Consider the following 14,515-nt stretch of genomic DNA (forward strand, 5'->3'; position numbering starts at 1 on the left):
ACCAGTCTCACCAATTATCAACTTTGGTCAATTTGTTTCATTTATACATCTATTTGCCATTTCTACCCCCAATGTATTATTTTGAAGTAAACCTTAGGCATTATCTAAAATATTTCAGTGTGTATCTTTAAATAATGACTCTTTTTCTAAAACACTCTTTTTCTAAAACAATAGCATTATTACATCTAAAATTAAACGATAATACCTAAATATCATCAAAGATCTAGTCAATGTTTTAATTTGCCTGATTATCTCATAAATAGCTTATAATTAGTTTGTTCAAATTAGGATCCAAACGAGGTCCACAGATTGCAGTTGGTTGCTGTGTCTCCTAAAGTATCTTTCTCTCTTTTAAAACAATTAATTTTATTAGAATATAAAATAAAGACATGGAAAACTACACGAAACAAATGTATGACAATTAATTTTTATAAAAGTGAACAGCTTTGTAACTGCAACCGAGGTCAGAAAATAAAACTTTGGCTTCCACTTCAGAAGCTCTGTCCATGAGACTCATTCCAATGATGAACACTTTCTTCCCCAATTACTTTTACAGTAATTGCTACTTTGCAAATAGTTTTATCACCCAATTGTGATCAAATGTCCCTGGGCATTATAATTTAGTCTTGTCTATTAAAAAATATATTTTCAGTTTTAACTTAATGATCTCTTTCTTTCCCTTACATTTTATCTGCGTCCTTCGACTGGCAGAGGTTCCCACAGCCTGGATTCTGTTGAGTGCATGTTCGTGGTGTAATTCAACAGGTTCTCTGTCCTCTGTATTTCCTGCAAATTGGCAGCTGGATCACGTTGATCCTGTTGTCAAGGCAAGCAGGTGTCAGGCAATTCTGTAGGAGGCACATCTGGTTGTCTCCCTCGGTGTGATGTCAGTAGCCATTGGTGATTATTACTGCCTGTATCTAGTAGTTCATTTGGTTTGCAGAATGGAGATATTCTAATTTTAATAATTTCTACTCATTTGTTAGTTGAAACACTATTATAAAGAGATACTCCCCCAATCTATTATTTGGTTACCCAGTGGTATATAGTTCATATAGAAAGGCAGGATAGATTCTTTGTTTTTATTTAAACCATTTTTCAAGATAATGAATTGATGCCCTATCACATTCTGAAGGTGATCAATTCTTTTTGAGCTCATAGATTTAAACATATTTGATTTGTTTTAATCCATCAAAATTACTATTATCATGACTGAAGCTCCAGTTCTCTCATCTTTGGCCAGTGAAATCTTCTTCAGGTGGGCTGTGAAATTTTTTGAGGTGGTCTTAACAGTCTTCGATAACCTCCTTGGTATTTGATAGACAAGGTATTCCAGGCTTATCTTGTCATTTTCTGCCACAGACTTGAAATTAGCCATTTTTTCCAGAGGCTGTGGTTTCTTTTAGTGAGAACTAGTATTTCAACACCACAGTGTGGGCCCTAGGGATGCTCATTGCTAATAGGTCGGTCATTGTTTCTACTCAGTCTCTGCCTTTGTCTGTCCCTATATATTTACTTATATTTATATATGTATATAACTTTTATATTTATATATTTATATAACATATAATATATAAAAACATACTTTTTGAATCATTTAAAAATAAGTTGCAAATATCATGACAATTCACCCCAAATGACACTTTCAATGACTTGATAATATCATCTAACATACAGTCCACTTATCTTCAAAATGGTATTTACATATTTTTAAAATCCAAGATGAGGGGACTTCCCTGGTGGTGCAGTGGATAAGACTCCAAGCTCCCAATGCAGGGTGCCCAGGTTTGATCCCTGGTCAGGGAACTAGATCCCACATGCATGCCGCAACTAAGGAGCCCGAGTGCCACAACTAAGGAGCCTGCAGGCTGCAACTAAGGCGCCCACGTGCTGCAACTAAGGAGCCCGCCTGCCGCAACTAAGACCTGGTGCAACCAAAATAAATAAATAAATAAATAAATTTAAATAATCCAAGATGAAATCCAGATTCATGCATTATGTCTGGCTGTTACATCTCCTTCATCTCCTTTAATATAGAATAGTATCCCTCTGCCTTTTCTTCTTTCTTTCCTGACACTGACATTTTGAAGAATCTGAGTTACTGTCTTATAGATTTACCACAATTCTGGATTGGTCCTAATGATAAGATTCAAGTTAAACATTTTGGCAAGACAACTACATAAATGACATTGTGTATTTCTCCCTGTAGCTTATGAGAAAGAGGTAGAGAATGTAAATTTTGTTCTGTTATTACTGAGAAACAAGTTTGATCACTTGGTTAAGGAGCGTCTTCCAGATATCTTTACTGTAAACATATTTTTTCATTTTTAATTAAAAAAGAATCTGTGGGGTAATAATTTGAATAATATACCTATCTTATTCTCCAACAAACTTTCACCCAATGGTTTTAGCATCCTTTATTAATCCTTGCCCGAATCAATTATTATATAAGGGTTACAAAATGATGATTTCTAATGAAATCATTTTGTTTCTATTTATTATCTCCTTCTCTTTAAGTTATTCTTCTATAAAGATCTTTTCCTCTTTTCTCTCTTTCTGTCTCTCTGAGTATCACTAGGGGTATCATAGATTTTCAAAATGATAGTCCATATGGCCAGTGGCAACACCTTTGAGCTGGCGCCTTCAAAATGTTTTGTCCACTTTAACTTTGTTGTCACAATCAGAAGGGCATTTTATAGACTATAAATGCATAATATAAGGTCACACACCACTTATCAATTTCTAGCACAGCGACCAGCCTCCTGTCACGTTTGTTGAAATGAACTAAATTTGCACCCTCTGGAACCATGTCCCTTCTTAGTGTGAGTCCAGCCAGCAAAGAGCATTGCAAGTGTTATTGAATGAAAGAGAGGGTGGTGGGGTGGTTTGGGAGACAGGCCTAGCCAGGACTAAATTCTGCTTCTAGCCCATTAATAGCTTAATAGACCATTAAGGTCTCAGGAAGTGGTTCAACCTCTCTGAGTTTCAGTTTGCTAATCTGTTAAAAAGAGAGAGAGAGAGAATATTAAGATCTATCTGATAGGAGTGACTCTGAGGTTTACAGAGTGTGGTTCGCTGCAGGCATTCAGTAAATACAGCAATCACACAGCACCCAGAGTCTGAAATATTGAACGGCATAAAAATCCAATTTAATACTCGTGTTTTTGCTTTCTGTGCCAGAAGAAAAGACTCATCAGGGAGGGAGCCTGTTGAGGGCTGCCCTTGGGTACAGACTTGGTAGGAGTCTATCTTGTTTTTATCCCATCCTTGACTGAAAGATGAGATCCTGATTTGCGAGCGGAATTTTTTTCTGTCTACAGGTAAGTGTTTGTCTCCTCTCTGGGTTCGTCCTCCCTCTCCCTCTTTCCTTCTTTCTTTTTTCCTTTCTTCCTTTCTTTTGTATCATGGTAAAATAGATACAACATTAAATTTATCATTTTAATCATTTTAAAGTGTGCAGCTCAGTGGTACTAGGTACATTCACATTGTGCAACCACTGCCACCATCCATCTCCAGAACTTTTCATCTTCCCAAACTGAAACTTCGCACCCATTAAACACTAACTCCCCACCTTCCCCTCCCCCCAGCCCCTGGTAACTATCAGTCTACTTTCTATAAATTTGACTACTTTAGGTAACTCATATAAGTGGAATCACATATTTGTCTTGTAGTTTTTGTTTAACGGCTCATACCTCATTTCTCATTTTAAAATGTTTTGTTGCAAGAGGAAAAAAATACAATGCAGTATAAAATGTTGATAGCATCATCAAGTTTCTTATACAATTTTCAACCTACCAGAAAGATAAACAAATAACCGACAACAGAGGGACAAGGCTTTTTTTTTTTTTTTTTTCTGTTTGCTATCAGTAATTAAAGCTAAAAGTTGTATTATTGAGTAAAAACAAAATAAAAATGGGGAGACAAAATTCTCTGGGTAAATGGCTCTTCTGGCATTCTATATTTTTTCCTCAAATTATCACCTTATTTGGTTATCTCTACATTTTAAAGACACCCAGAACTGCCCTTGAGGATAAGGACATCACTTACCACTGGGGGGGTTGGACAGCTGCCATGTTCTGAGGGGAGGTCGGGTGAGGGTTGGGGGACGGGGGGAAAATGCTACAACCTGTAGCCTCTGTCCCTAGGCAATGTGCCTCTTTGACCCTGGGGAGACTCCCTCAGTGACTGATTAAGGGCTATGTCAGAAATGTCCAGGGAACAGAGGAAGAATTCAGTCCAATTCAGTCTGTCACCGCTGAGCCAGAGGTCTCCAGTGACCCTACCTCTCACGTGCCAAGTCTCACCTTATATGCCCCATCCCTTCTCATGTGAGATGCAGCTTGCCCTGCACGTGCGGGCAGAAGTACCATCCCTCCGTGGGCGCTGTAGGACCCTGTTGCCGCGCCTCCTTCGGCAGAAACCACATCACAATTTGGGTGTTATGGGAAAAGCAATCCCATTTGGTGAGGTCCACCTTACAGCCCTCACATGACAGAAGCAGCAGTACTAAGCCACCTCTTCCTGTTCACCAGGAGTCAACGCCAAGCCCAATAAGCCCTGTAATTCTGCATACCTACAGCGGCCTGAGTAACAGACAAACTGCTGTCTATGTGAGCAGCTTCTCCTGGTGGACCACAGACAAGCAGCTGAGCCAGGTTATTCACTTTGTAGGAGTCTGTGGTGTGGTGGAGTTGAAATTTGCAGAGAATGGAGCAAATGGCCAGTCCAAAGGGGTATGCTGAGGAGGTGGAAGCCTCTGAAAACTGTCCATAAAACTGTTGGAAATTCTTGCCAGAAAAGTACTTAATGGAGAAAAAGTGGATGTGAGGTCAGCCACCTGGCAGAACCTGCCACAGTCTGAGGCAGGGGCTCAGAACGTGAATGTACTTGAGTCTCAAGAGTGGAAATAGCTCCATGGGACCATGCCCGAGATTCTAGTGGTTCTGCTGGTGGATGGGCCACACTCTGAGCAACTTGGACTCTCATTCGTCCACATGGATAAGCCCCCCAGTGTGCTGCCTGACTTCAACTGCCCTCCTTCAGCCCTTCACCTGATGGGTCTGGTCCCAGTCCCAACTCCATCCCTACCACTTCTCTCCTCAAGCTTTGGAGTCCCTCCTCTTCCTTCTGGCATCTACCATGAGCGTCTCATGCCCCTCCATTATCTCCTTATTTAGCTGTACCTTCCCCTGGGTTATCCCACCGCCTTTACCTCGATCCAGCCTTCTTTCCCCCACCAAATGCTACAGTGGGGTCTCCACCAGATTTTTACATGAAGGCCTTTGGCCCCTCTATCCACCACTGCAGCCAAGATTTGGGCTTTCCACCCTCTATGGTGAGTGAAGCTGCATTTGGAGAGAGCATGAAGCAAAACAGAGCAATTTCCAACAGTGCCATTTCCAAAGTGATTTCTGGAGCCAGTGCAGGGGATTACAGTGACTTGACTGAGATGCTGCTTGCAGCTATTACTGTTATCAAACAGTCTCAGGTCGTCAGTGATGAGTGTTGCTGTGTCCTCATCTCCTCCCTTAAGAGCTTCATGGCACTGAAGCCAAGTCCTACAGTGTGGGTGGCAGCAGGAGCTCTTCCAGGAAAATAAATCTGTTCAGAGATCATCTAGCTGGTCCCAAGAGAGCAGCAGGAGGTGCCAGGACCTGCTCCTTAATGAAGATCAGCATGATGATTATTTCCAAGAAAGGAACCAGGAGCCGAAGAGATACCAGAATAAAGAATGGGACTGGCACCATTGAGAAAGGAGTCTGGTTGGAAGCAGATTTTTTTAATGGACTTGCATCTCCTCACCTTCATCAGGCATGTAGGTGGATGTACCTGAGAATTTTCAAGCCCTGGATTCCTCTGAGTGGGAAGAAACATTCCCTTCCATCTTGCTAGAGAAGAGCAGCGCCCCCTTTGCCAACAGGTGACACAAGGGCTTTACCTGAGGCAGATATAAGATGATACTTGTCCTTTCCAAGATTGATCCCAGCTTCCATCGTTGCCATCAGATTATTTTTATTGAAGTATAGTTGATTTACAATGTTGTGTTAGTTTCAGGTATACAGCAAAGTGATTCAGTTATACATATATATATGTGTATATATATATATGTGTCTGCAGATATATCTATTCTTTTTCAGATTCTTTTCCATTATAGGCTATTACAAGATATTGAATATAGTTCCCTGTGCTATACAGTAGGTCCTTGATGTTTATATGTTTTATTTATAGTGGTGTGTATCTGTTAGTCCCAAGCTCCTAATTTATCTCTCTCCTACTCCCTTTCTACTTTGGTAACCATAAGTTTGTTTTCTATGTCTGTGAGTCTGTTTCTGTTTTGTAAATAAGTCCATTTGTATCATTTTTTTGGATTCCACATATAAGTGATATCATATGATAATTTGTCTTTCTCTGTCTGACTTACTTCACTTAGTATGATACTCTCTAGGTCCATCCATGTTGCTACAAATGGCATTATTTCATTCTTTTTTATGGCTGAGTAATATTCCATTGTGTATATATATATATATATATATATATATATATATATATATATATACATATATATATACACCACATCTTCTTTATCCATTCATCTGCTGATGGACACTTAGGTTGCTTAGAGCTACCATATGGACCCAGCACTCCCACTTCTGGGCATACATTTGGAAAAGATGAAAACTCTAATTTGAAAATACATGCACCCCAATGTTCAGAGCAGCATTATTATCAGTAGTCAAGACACGGATGCCATCAGATTTTAATAATTTGGGTCAGCTCTCTGCATAGCCCAAGCAGTCCCCTCTGCAGGAGCAGACAGCTTTCTTAGGGGAAGGACTAAAATGTACTGACAGGAACATGGAAGCAAGTGTGGGAGCGGATCTTGAGGGTGACGGACAGAGGGAGGTGGAGTGTGAAGGGGAGCACTGTACAGTGAGCATTTATTGACCTGTGGGCACCCTCCCATGACTCAGGATTTAACTTCCAGGCAGGGACACTTAATAAGTTGCTGGCCAGTTTCTCTGTTGGTTGGACATGAAAATAACTTAACAACGAATGAGGCAAAAATGCCACAACTGCTTGGGCGAAGTGTGGAGAGAAGAGTCAGAAGGGCATGTTTGTACTGGTTTATTACAGGACAGACACCGAGAACCTAACCAATGACTATGTTCCGTGGGAAGAGGGTCCAGAAGATAGTCCTGTCACTAAGGCAAGAAGGAACGTGCTAGCGAGGGTGACAGTGGCAGCGCTGAGAAGTCAAGGGTGCTGCCCTCCGTAGGCCTGACCACACCCCCGGCTCATCTGGTTCCAGTGCAGACCTCTGTAGGGGACCCTGGAGCTGGTCAGTGGACAGTCCCCGTGAGCGGCCGGTGTCTAGCCTCAAGCACGTGCCTGGCTTTCTCTCTGCTTTCTGCCTTAGGACTTTCTCCAGAGTCTGCTCAGTCCACGTGGACGTGATGCGGAAGTGGGGTGGGTTAATGCCTTAGGGGACGAACTTCAGGGAATGAGGAACAAGCAGTTAGTGAATGAATCCCCCCGCCTCCCTGTCCTTCAGTGGGATAATCCTGGGTCACACTGGCCACAGTTCCTCTGAGGGCCTGTGGTGAGATGAGTCCCTGCCATCCATGGCGGTAAAAATTTTCCCTCTATTGGCCTCAGATACAGGCTACTCCAAAGTCAAAAGTCACTGTGTATTATTCTCTCTCCTGCTCTGTCTCCCTCTCTCAGCAGCCTCACTCCTGCTCCCTGGGGTCACCTCCCAGTTCAACTCCACACTCCAGTCTGTGTCTCACACTTTGCTTTCAGGGGAGCCCCATCTAAGGCTCTTCTTCTGTGCTAGAACTTCAAGTTCCGAGAATTCATGTATGGGTAGCACAGTACACTGGGCATCAGTTAGCCTATTAAAATATCCTCACCTGGAAAACATATCCCAGCTTAGAATTAAATGATGATTGGTAATATATATTTTTTTTTAAAGGATATTCTTTTTTTTTTTTTTTTAATTTAATTTTATTTATTTATTTATGGCTGTGTTGGGTCTTCGTTTCTGTGCGAGGGCTTTCTCTAGTTGCGGCAAGTGGGGGCCACTCTTCATCGCGGTGCGCGGGCCTCTCACTATCGTGGCCTCTCGTTGCGGAGCACAGGCTCCAGACGCGCAGGCTCAGTAGTTGTGGCTCACGGGCCTAGTTGCTCCGCGGCATGTGGGATCTTCCCAGACCAGGGCTCGAACCCGTGTCCCCTGCGTTGGCAGGCAGATTTTCAACCACTGCGCCACCAGGGAAGCCCTGATTGGTAATATTAGCATTCTCAAAACTACATTTCACGCTCCACCCCAAGTCTATTTAGGGGAGAGGCAGTATTTTTCCCACAAAACATTTTCCCATACCCCTCATGCAGTCCTTGATGGCAGAGCCAGGTAAAGCTCACAATACAACGTATGAGCGAATAGCCAGAACTACTGTATTTCATAAAGAGCGGTTGTTATTAAAAGCAATAAGGGGACCTAATTAGGTCTAGTGCACCTGAAAGTAATTGCATTTTCTCATGTAAGCATTTTAGTGTGTCCAAGTGCTCAGCCTTAACCCTCCACACTCTCATTGCTTGTTTGCACTGTCATTTGCTAAGACCTGCCTTTCCTAAGTTACTATCATTCCTGTTTATTCTGAATCTGACTTATTTTCAATCTGTAAAACATTAGATGGCTCTGTTTCCACCTTTATCAGGAAAAATAATCTTTCCTGATTTAGATCCCAGATCTTGAAATGTTCTCTCTCTGGCAGACCCCAAACCTCACCACTTCAGTTTGAAAAGCTTCCAGAATCTCATTTCCTCCACAGATCTTCTCTCTGAGGAGCACAATACTACATCGGCTTCAGCCTCTTGAAACCCAGAATTCCTCAGAGCCCCCCTTTTCTGACCTCCCACGAGAGGCCTTCAGTACCTGGCAGGCACTGAGATCCAGACTGGTTGCTAGATGCTCCTTTGTCCTCAGTGTTGTGGTTTTTAAATTAGAAATCCCTTGACATCAAATATAACATCTTTATAACTCAGTTCCTAGCATAAGGTCATGCACAGAGAAACACTTAATACAGTCTTTTTTTTTGGCTGCGTTGGGTCTTTGTTGCTGTGCGCGGGCTTTCTCTAGTTGCGGTGAGCGGGGGCTACTCTTCGCTGCGGTGCGGAGGCTTCTTATTGCGGTGGCTTCTCTTTGTTCTGGAGCACGGGCTCTAGGCACGTGGGCTTCAGTAGTTGTGGCACATGGGCTCAGTAGTTGTGGCTTGCGGGCTCTAGAGCACAGGCTGAGTAGTTGTGGTGCACGGGCTTAGTTGCTCCGCGGCATGTGGGATCTTCCCGGACCAGGGCTCGAAACCATGTCCCCTGCATTGGCAGGCGGATTCTTAACCACTGTGCAGGGAAGCCCAATACAGTCTTTTTTATGAAGGTGGAGCCAGATGTAAATTTAGGGAACACAAAAGAAAAATTTCAAATGTGATATTTTAACGTCTAATTTTGCTTGGGTTAATAGTAGAAGGCTCAGTGAGTAGGTTCGCATAGCTATAATATAGTACTTAATACTTAGAAGCCAAAAGTAATTTAAAAACACACAGATAGCTATATTATATGGGCTGGAGAGAACAGAGTTGTAGAGCCAACTATATTCCTATATAAAGGAGTGTTGTCTATGGTATAAAGATAATAATATAGTAATACCCTAGGATCCATCATTATCATTCATGTACTTTTGTGTCTATACAGCCCTAAAAGGTATAAGAAAAATTATGGCACTGGATAGGAGCTAGGTCCACTAATTGAATGTTTAAGAAATACTAAATATGGATGGAACAATAGGGATTATCTAATTCATCTCCCTGATTTTACACTTGTGGACTCTGAGGGAAAGAGATTTGGTATTGTTAGAAGGATACAGGCCCAGCAGTGAGTCTTCTGACTGCTAGGCCTGTATCCCTCTAACATGTTATGTGAATGTGGGGAGTAAACTTGTTGATTCTCCTCAAGCTGCAAGCTTATCAGGAAACCAGGGAAGACTTCTAGGGATCTATACAGAGGAAAAAAATCCCAAGATGTAGGCTAAAGTTTTATGAACACATATATTCATTATAGGCTGTTTATAATAGCCAGAAAATTAGAAATTATCTGAAGTCTAACAGTAAGATAATAGTTAAGTAAATCATAGGATAATGTACAATGGAATATTGTGAGACATTAAAAGTATTCCATAAAAAATGTAATACCACGGGGAAAAGCAGGATACTAAATTTATATAGAGAGTATTATCTCACCTACGTAGACATCAATACACGCACAGAAAAAACACAGACAAAAGCATACTAAAATGGTAACTATGGATATCATGTATCTTTGGATGCTGGAACTAGCTGGTGATTTTAATTTTTTTAAAAATCGTGTTCTATACTTTACATAATGATTTTCTAATGGGAAAAATTTTAAAGCAGGAACAAGTAAGTGATTTAAAATGTGTTAGTTAATAAACACTATAAATGTTTATGTGAAAGATAGTTTTCAATAACTCTGCATCAGTCTTTGAATAAGAGAGAGTGCATATCAGGAGAAGCCAGAATTTTTTCTCATAGTAACATGCTGCTGTGGATAGTTTTGACATGCAAAATGCAAAGGAAGTAACGTCGGAAAATATCAACTGGTTTTACAGAGAATTTGTGGCTCTCACAAGAAAACTATTAAACTTTTAGATTTTGGTTGGGTTTTTTTGTTTGTTTGTTCATTTCTGGTTTTGTTTTTTTTTTACTCTAGGCCCAGCATTATTTTTCCCACAGGTTTTCTTGATTTTGTTTTGGGTGACAGTATAAAAATCAAGGTCATTGTTTGTTCGGGTCCTCTAAGAAGTAGATGCCAAGATGGGGTAAGATGTGCAAGAGAGGGTAACAGCTGTGAAGGACAAAGGAAGGGAGAGCAGGAAAAGGCAGAAAGAGCTTTCAGATGGAAACAAAGGTCTGACTCTCGTGGAAGGAGAGGGGTAGGAAGGTTGGGTGGTAAGCGTCTCAGACTGCAGCGTGGCTCCCAAAGAGGTTCAGCCAAGCCAATGGGAAGTCCTCGAGCTAAGTTAGCCACTGAAGGAGTCTCGTGTTTCCTAGGAACAGAACACATTTGTATCTTCATCATGCTCAGTCACTGACTGGAAGCAGCCTGTGGGAATTGTGACCTTGGCACAAATGTGGTGGTGCATTCAGAGGGGCAGCTATGAGGGCCACAGTCAATTATGCCCATCACAGTGGATATCTGAGCAGCACAAGTTCAGGGTCACCACAGTCATTAAGATGCACGTTACAAGATGGACAGATGAATGGTGCCCTAAGTCTCTGAAACAGAATGAGTGACCGTGACATTTTCTTAAAGTTCATCACTATAGACAGATGTGCCAAGAGGCAATGCCCAAAGCAACTTGGAGGAAAACACATTTGCATTTGTGGGCTGTTAATGCGTATCACTTTCTAATTGCCTCACAGATATAGAAATACTGTGTTTATATTTAACTTCTCCAGGTGAACTTTGACTGGGGACAGGCAGCTCATCTATTCTGCTTTATTTGTGGTTTTGTTTTCGTTAATTCCCTATTTCAGGTGAATGTAGTAAAGATAACCATATACTGTAAATGAGACACCAATTCAGAATATTTCACAGCATTTCCTTTGGAAATATTGGCTCAACAGACACTATAATTACTGGAAAGCAGAAATGCAATGCTGTCACACAAACTGAAGTGTTTCTACTATATCTCTGAGGCATTTAATCAATTCAGCCAAAGCAATCAACAAAGCCAGTTGTTTATTGTTATAATTCCAAATCACCTAATGACTAACTGGGTTTCTTCAGACTCAGTTGACTAGATCTTGGACCGCTATGACAACATAAGCCAGCATGCCCAAATGGCTCTTAAGGTGGCAAGATGGCAGAAAATTCACATATAGCTAATATTAATGAGTAAAACTCCTTTCAATTATTTTATACTTGAAACAAAACACTATTGCATTATAAAATGGTCAAAATAGCCAGGAAGTGTGGATAATGTAGTAAGTGCTTATTAATTTTTAAAATTCCCTTGCTATAACTGAGGGGTGACTGTATTTTAAATCTTTGTCTCTGGGATCTTCTTCACCAGTATGCCTTCGAGTTTCTGGGGCAGAACAAATCCTATATGCCCTGCTCATGCTATGAGTTCAATGACAAGTTCAATTACTACTTCTTTTTTGTTTGTTTTGTTTTCTTTTATTGTGGTAAGACTATTTAATATGAGATATACCCTCTTAACAAAACATTACAAAACATTCTCGTTGACTATAGCTAGTGTTGAACAGCAGATCTCTAGAGCTTATTCATCTTGTTTAATTAGACTTCATGCCCATTGATTAGTAATTCTCCTTCTTCCCAGTCCCTGGCAACCACCATTCTATTCTTTGATCCTATTAATTTGATTACTTTAGATACCTCATATAAGTGGATTAATGCAGTATTTGTCTTCTGTGACTGGCTTATTTTACTTCGCATAATGGCCTCCAGGTTCCTCCATGTTGTCACATATGGCAGAATTTCCTTCTTTTTTAAGGCTGAATTCAATTGTACGTATATACTACATTTTCTTTTTTAAAATAATTAATTAATGTATTTATTTATTTTTGGCTGCATTGGGTCTTTGTTGCTGTGCGCAGGCTTTCTCTCTACTTGCCGCTAGCGGGGGCTACTCTTTGTTGCGGTGCGCGGACTGCTCATTGCAGTGGCTTCTCTTATTGTAAGCACGGGCTCTAGGCACGCGGGCTTCAGTAGTTGCGGCGCATGGGCTTAGTTGCTCCACGGCATGTGGGATCTTCCGGGACCAGGTATCCAACTCGTGTCCCCTGCATTGGCAGGCAGATTCCCAACCACTGCGCCACCAGGGAAGTCCGACCTCATTTTCTTTATCCTTTCATCTGACAGTGGACATTCAGGTTGTTTCCATATCTTAGCTACAGTGAATAGTGCTGCTAACCTGGAAGTACTAATAGCTCTTTGAGATCCTGATTTCAATTCTTTTGGATAAATACCCAGAAGTGGGGTTGCTAGGTTATACGGTAGTTCTATTTTTAATTTTTTGAGGTATCTCCATAAAATATAACCATATCTCCATAAAATGGTGGCTGCACCATTTTACACTCCCACCAACAGTGTGCAAGTGTTAAAAATTTCTCCACATCCTTGCCAACACTTGCTGTCTTTTGTTATTTTGATAATAGCCATCCTGACAGGTGTGAGTTGCTATCTCCCTGTGGTTTTTTTTTTTTTTGAATTTTTGAATTTTATTTATTTTTTTATAAGCAGGTTCTTTTTTTTTTAATTTCTGAGATATACATTTTAAAGTAATAACTAGAATTATGACTTATAACATTATACCAGAACATATAAGATTTTTAGAAATTTCATGTAATGTCTGAAACATTTATATTAACATATTTCCATACAAATAACCCAAAGAAAGTTTAGTATTAGTTGTTTTTTTGTTTGTTTGTTTTTTTATACTGCAGGTTCTTATTAGTCATCAATTTTATACACATCAGTGTATACGTGTCAATCCCAATCACCCAATTCATCACACCACCACACCCACCCCCCCGTGGCTTTCCCCCCTTGGTGTCCATACATTTGTTCTCTACATCTGTGTCTCTATTTCTGCCCTGCAAACTGGTTCATCTGTACCATTTTTCTAGGTTCCACATATATGCGTTAATATACGATATTTGTTTTTCTCTTTCTGACTTACTTCACTCTGTGTGACAGTCTCTAGATCCGTCCACGTCTCCACAAATGACCCAATTTCGTTCCTTTTTATGGCTGAGTAATATTCCATTGTATATATGTACCACATCTTCTTTATCCATCCATCTGTCGATGGGCATTTAGGTTGCTTCCATGACCTGGCTCTTGTAAATAATGCTGCAATGAACACTGGGGTGCATGTGTCTTTTTGAATTATGGCTTTCTCTGGGTATATGCCCAGTAGTGGGATTGCTGGGTCACACGGTAATTCTATTTTTAGTTTTTTAAGGAACCTCCATACTGTTCTCCATAGTGGCTGTATCAATTTACATTCCCACCAACAGTGCAAGAGGGTTCCCTTTTCTCCACACCCTCTCCAGCATTTGTTGTTTGTAGATTTTCTGAGGATGCCCATTCTAACTGGTCTGAGGTGATACCTCATTGTAGTTTTGATTTGCATTTCTCTAATAATTAGTGATGTTGAGCAGCTTTTCATGTGCTTTCTGGCCATCTGTATGTCTTCTTTGGAGAAAAGTCTATTTAGGTCTTCTGCCCATTTTTGGATTGGGTTATTTGTTTTTCTAATATTGAGCTGCATGAGCTGTTTATATATTTTGGAGATTCATCCTTTGTCTGTTGATTCATTTGTAAATATTTTCTGCCATTCTGAGGGTTGTCTTTTCGTCTTGTTTATGGTTTCCTTTGCTGTGCAAAAGCTTTTAAGTTTCATTAG

At 40.7% G+C, this 14,515-nt stretch overlaps 1 long non-coding RNA gene and 1 pseudogene across 1 annotated transcript in view; one reads left to right on the top strand and one right to left on the bottom strand.

Annotated features, from left to right (window-relative positions):
* The window catches only part of LOC132359719 (uncharacterized), a 96,338-nt gene that overhangs the window by 22,847 nt on the left and 58,976 nt on the right, over positions 1–14,515 (bottom strand). The gene's annotated exons all lie outside the window — the stretch shown is intronic.
* On the top strand, positions 1,209–5,750 carry LOC132360834 (cleavage and polyadenylation specificity factor subunit 7-like; annotated as a pseudogene).

This window comes from Balaenoptera ricei, chromosome 2 (genome assembly GCF_028023285.1).
Source record: "Balaenoptera ricei isolate mBalRic1 chromosome 2, mBalRic1.hap2, whole genome shotgun sequence".
Classification (NCBI taxonomy): Eukaryota; Metazoa; Chordata; class Mammalia; order Artiodactyla; family Balaenopteridae; genus Balaenoptera; species Balaenoptera ricei.